The sequence below is a fragment of the Orycteropus afer genome, unplaced genomic scaffold, assembly GCF_000298275.1.
Source record: "Orycteropus afer afer isolate SDZICR_OR568_19922 unplaced genomic scaffold, OryAfe1.0 scaffold00834, whole genome shotgun sequence".
In the NCBI taxonomy this organism is placed as follows: domain Eukaryota; kingdom Metazoa; phylum Chordata; class Mammalia; order Tubulidentata; family Orycteropodidae; genus Orycteropus; species Orycteropus afer.
The window spans coordinates 119,028-124,328 of record NW_006922421.1 but is presented as its reverse complement, the minus strand read 5'-3'; positions in this window follow the sequence as shown (position 1 = coordinate 124,328).

Below are 5,301 nucleotides of genomic sequence, written 5' to 3'. Positions count from 1 at the left end.
GAAGATTGAAGAATACAGTCTGCAGTATGGATTACATCTCAATATAAAGAAAACAAAAATCCTCACAACTGGACCTATAAGCAGTATTATGATAAATGGAGAGAAGATCAAAGTTATCAAAGAGTTCACATTGCTTGGTTCTACAATCAACGCCAATGGAAGCAGCAGTCAGGACATCAGACAACGTACAGCACTGGGCAGGTCGGCTGCAAAGGACCTCTTTCAAGTGCTGAAGAGCAAAGATATCTCCTTGAGGACTAAAGTGTGCCTGACCCAAGCCATGGTATTTTCAATCACTTCATATGCATGTGAGAGCTGGACAATGAATAAAGAAAACTGAAGAATCGATGCTTCTAAGCTGTGGTGTTGGCTATGAATGCTGGAAGTACCATGAACTGCTAAAAGAACTAACAAATCTGTCCTGGAAGAAGTGCAGCCAGAATGCTCCTTGGAAGAGAGAATGGCCAGACTTCGTCTCACCTACTTTGGTCATGTTGTCAGAGGGATCATTCCCTGGAGAAGGATGTCATACTTGGTAAGGTGGAGGGTCAATGAAAGGAGAGGCCCTCAACAAGATGGATTGACACAGTGGCTGCGGCAATGGGCTCAAGTATAGCAAGGGCTATGGAGTTGGCGTGGGACCAGGCTATGTTTCGTTCTACTGTGCACAGGGTCACTATGAGTTGGACCAACCTGATGGCACCTAACAACACAACATGCTTGGTTTTATGGTCATAGAGAATAAGGAACTTGTATCTATCTTTGTGTTTGTATATATTTAACTAATACCACAAAAATATTTTAAGTCAGCAGTCAAAACCCATGGTCATCACGTCAGTTCCTACTCATAGAGACCCTTTAGGATAGAATAGAACTGTGGCTTAGTGTTTCCAAGGCTGAATCTTTACAGAAACAGACTGTCTCATCTTTCTCCTGCAAAGCAGCTGGTGGGTTTGAAACACCAACCTTTTGATTAGCAGCTAAATGCCTTAACCACTGCATCACCAAAGCTCGTAAGTCAGCAGTAGGGACCCACAGTACATTTTTCCCTTTCCCCATATTACTGTCGTTGAGTCAGATCCAACTCATAGCAACCCATCCTTGAGTTTCCAAGGCGGTATCACTATGGAAGTAGTGGGACTGTAAAACGGTACAACCACTGTGGAAAGCAGTATGGTTATTCTTTCAAAAGTTGGAATTAGAAATACCACATGACCCAGCCATTCAATTACCAGGTATATATCCTAAAGAAGTAAGAGCCATGACAAGAACAGACATACGTCCACCCATGTTCATCGCAGCACTATTTACAATAGCCAAAAGACGGAAACAACCTAGATGTCCATCAACTGAAGAACGGATAACCAAACTATGGTACATACACACAATGGAATACTATGCCACCCTAAAGAATAACGTAGAATCTGCAAAAAACCGCATAACATGGATGAACTTGGAGACATTATGCTGAGTGAAATAAGTCAATTACAAAAGGACAAATATTATATTAGTCCGTTATTGTAAAAAGTCAAGGAAAGGTTTACATATGGAAAGAAATTTTCTTTGTTGGTTACCAGGGGTGGGAGGGAACACTGGTAGATAGAGACATGTATTGATCTGGGTGACAAGAAGGGTAATGTACCAAATGTAGTGATTAACATTGTGGCATTGAGGAAGAGGAAGATATAAGAGGTACATGGGAGGTACAGAAACCAAAGATGAACCCTTCTGCACATACAGTACTGCGTTGTCAGTAAAGGCAAACATGAGTATACAGGTGGATAGACAGGTGGGCAGGCTGAACTATTAGGTATGTTTATGCAGGGGGGAGTGTACCCAAGACCATGTATGTATAGGGTTGGCAGGCAATGGTTCTACAAGTGTTATTTGTATGTTCTGTAAGAATTCCCAGATATATAGTAGAACTGACAAGGGACAAGGTTGTAGTCACTTCTTGGTCACAGACAGCTACCCGGAAGGAACAAGTAGCTGAGCCTGTGGGCTCGGGACCATAGTCGCAGGGGACATCAAGCTCAACTGACGTAACATACAACACAAAACATTGTTCCACCTCCTACTTTGGCAAGTAGCAAGTGGGATCTTAAAAGCTTGCAAGCAGCATCTAGATGCAATGATGGGTCTCTCCTCGTCCAGAGCAAAGAAAAATGAAGAAAACCAAAGATTCATGGAAACAATTAGTCCAAGTGACTGGTATACCATGTGATCCTCAACCTATATGACTGTGAGACCAGAAGAACTATATGGTGCCCGGCTACTACTGTCAACCACTCGGCGGGGGGATCTATGTAGGAGATCCTGGATAGAGAGGGAGAACAATGTGGAACAAAACTCAAAATCATTTGGAAATAAAAAAAGGGACCAGGTTTCCTGGTTTGATAGAGCATGATGGAACCACTGAGACTATGGTCCCTAGCTGCCCTTCAGGTCTGGAATTGAACCCATTCTTGTGGCTGCCAGCCAAACAAAAGACAGGCATATGAGGTGAAAATTTACACTAGGTAGGTACACTCCTTGGAGAGAACAATCATGGGAGAAAGAAGGGCTGTTTATGCACAGGAAGACAGCTCAGGGGGCAGGAGTGCATGGAGGGATGGACACAGGGAAGAGATAACTATCAGGAGGAAGTGGGAGGGGAGCTGTTTCATTGTGGTAAACTGTAGTCAATGTCATGAGACAAAGTGTATGTTAACTGCTGTATGAAAAGTGAATTTGCCCTGTAAACTTTCATTGAAATCATAATTAAAAAAAAAAAAAGTGAATTTGTTGTGTAAACTTGCACCCAAATCACAATTAAAAAAAAAATTAAAAGCACCCCCCCATAAAAGTGTTCCAATAAACATCACTGCCTTTAAAAAAACTTTTTTTAAAAGACAAACAATAAACCTCTTCTACTACATGTAAACATGGATGTAGGCATATGCATGGAATACGGTCTAGAAGGATACACACCAAACTCAGAGAAGCAGTTACCTCAGGGGGTGGGGGATTAGGGCACAAGAAGGCTTTTTACTATACCTGTTATTTCAGTTTTATACAGTGAGAACAGAATCATATATGACTTGTATAATGAAAGATACATTTAAATTCCTTTTTATTTTAAAGAGAACCCACCACATTTAGTTTTTTTGATTACCACAGAACTGCAATCAACAGAGGTCAGTTTGGGATAGGGAGTGTGGGAAATACCTTTTCTCACAGGTATTGACCTCAAAATTCTGGACCAAGAAGGAACTTAGAATGCAGGTGGTTTTCTGTATTTATATTCGGAGAAGATATATTCAGTTTCTCAACAAAATGGTATGGCTTCCAAGTATTTTCATCAACATAAGAAATAGAGTTTCTTTGCAAATTTCTGTGAAGAAACACAGGAATGAAGAGTAAGTTTAAAGAATCTCGGCAACTTTAAGGGGAATATTCAAAGGCAGAAAATGTCAGCTTTCCAATTTCCACAGCTGTCAGCTGCCAAGTTGGCTCAACTGATAATGAAAGACTGTGGGAGCAGTGGCACAAATGCTGAGGCCATCCCCTCAGAACCTCAACTTACTGTCTGTCCAATTTCTTATCCCCCTATCTTTATCAGCAAATATGTATAAAGAAAATACACACCCAGCAACACCATAGCCTTGGCTAAGGGCCCTCCACTGAAAATTCTCCAGGCATTGGAAGGATAAGGGCAATTAGAAATTACAGGGACTAATGTACTGGTGTTTACTGCCTCAGAAACCCAACAGAAGTCACTATGAGTTGGAATCAACTCGATGGCAGTTTTTCTTTTTTTTTTTTTTTTCATAAACATACTTGTGTGGAAAACTCTCTTAGGGATATTGCTTAATTAAAAAAAATGCAAATCACTGAAGTACTACTTCATTAGGAAAAAAATACATATAAATATGTATATAAACACAAAGGGGAGAGACTGAAGGAAGGACATAAACTGAAATGGTAACAAGTGTTACCTTATCACTGATAGGGAGGAAGATGGGAAGGGGAAGGGCAAGGAGGACTTTCATATTTTATCTTATTAACTTCCGTGACACTTTTAAAACTATTATATGACGGGAATGTATCCACGAAATGACATGTGCTTAAGATAAGCTGTCAAGTTCCTGAGGTTCAGTTCTAACTGCTAACTCTGTAGATGACTCTGAATCTTTATGCTCTTCCCTCAGCAACAATTTACTTTTTCAGTTTATACGGTTAAATAGGTGACATTTGGAATTAAGTCCAAACAGTTAACTTGCCTGCCCATCTGCCTGTGAAGTCTCAGGTGGGCTCTTATGCACGGATGAAGGAGGTCCATCCTCCTCAGGTTGCTCTAGAGGCTGAGCTGGGGCTGCTTGCTGGCCTGAAGGAATGTGGACCTCTTCAGTGGGATGTGCAAGCTTGGCTGTGTCCTCCTGCTGGACTGCAGGTCCAACCTCTCTAGGAGACTAGAGACTGAGTAAGGCCCTCCTGCAGGGATAGAGATGGTTCAGCCTCTTTGGTGGATTCTGGAGGCTGGCCTGGGTCCTCCTGATGGATTGGAGAAGGTTCATCCTCTATAGGATGCTCTGGAGTTTGAGTTGGGGCCACCAGCTGGTTTTCAAAAGGTTCAGCCTCATCAAGAGGTCTGAAAACTGAGTTGTGGCCTTCTGCTGGACTGGACAAGGTTGAACTGCTGCAGTGGGCTCTCAAGTTATGGTAGGCTCCAGAGGTAGAGAGTTAATTGTGCCACTGGGATACCAAGCTTCACCTTGCCCTAGAGGTGAAATAGTGACTTCATGATGCCCTGCTGATTGAATTACCACCTCTGCAGTGGGATCTGGATGTCGACCTAGGCCCTCTTGCAGGATTGGAGAAGACTCAACCTCCACAGGGGGCTCTAGAGGTACAGGTGGGTCCCTCTGCTGACTTGTAGAAGGTTCATCCTCCTTAACAATGTGTAGGGGCTGTGTTGTTGTTATTCAGGGGACTGAAACTAATGTCACGAAATAAAATGTGTATAAATGTTGAATGGGAAAATAGTTTGCTCTGTAAACTTCTATCCAAATCCCAATGAAATGTTTTTAAAAAATGAGTAAGGAAAAATAGGCCAATCAAAATAAAAGACTGGAGAAGTGGCACAATAGTAAGGAGAATAATGAGGTTAAGGAAAAGTTGACAAACAAAAAGGGGGAAAAAAAAGTTGCTCAACATGGGTTGGGAAGAGAAGGAAGTGCGGGAAGACCCAAAGGAAAAGGCTGTCATATCAAGCAGGATGCAGAGAACAAACGAGGAAAGGCAATACTTACAAGACAGTGA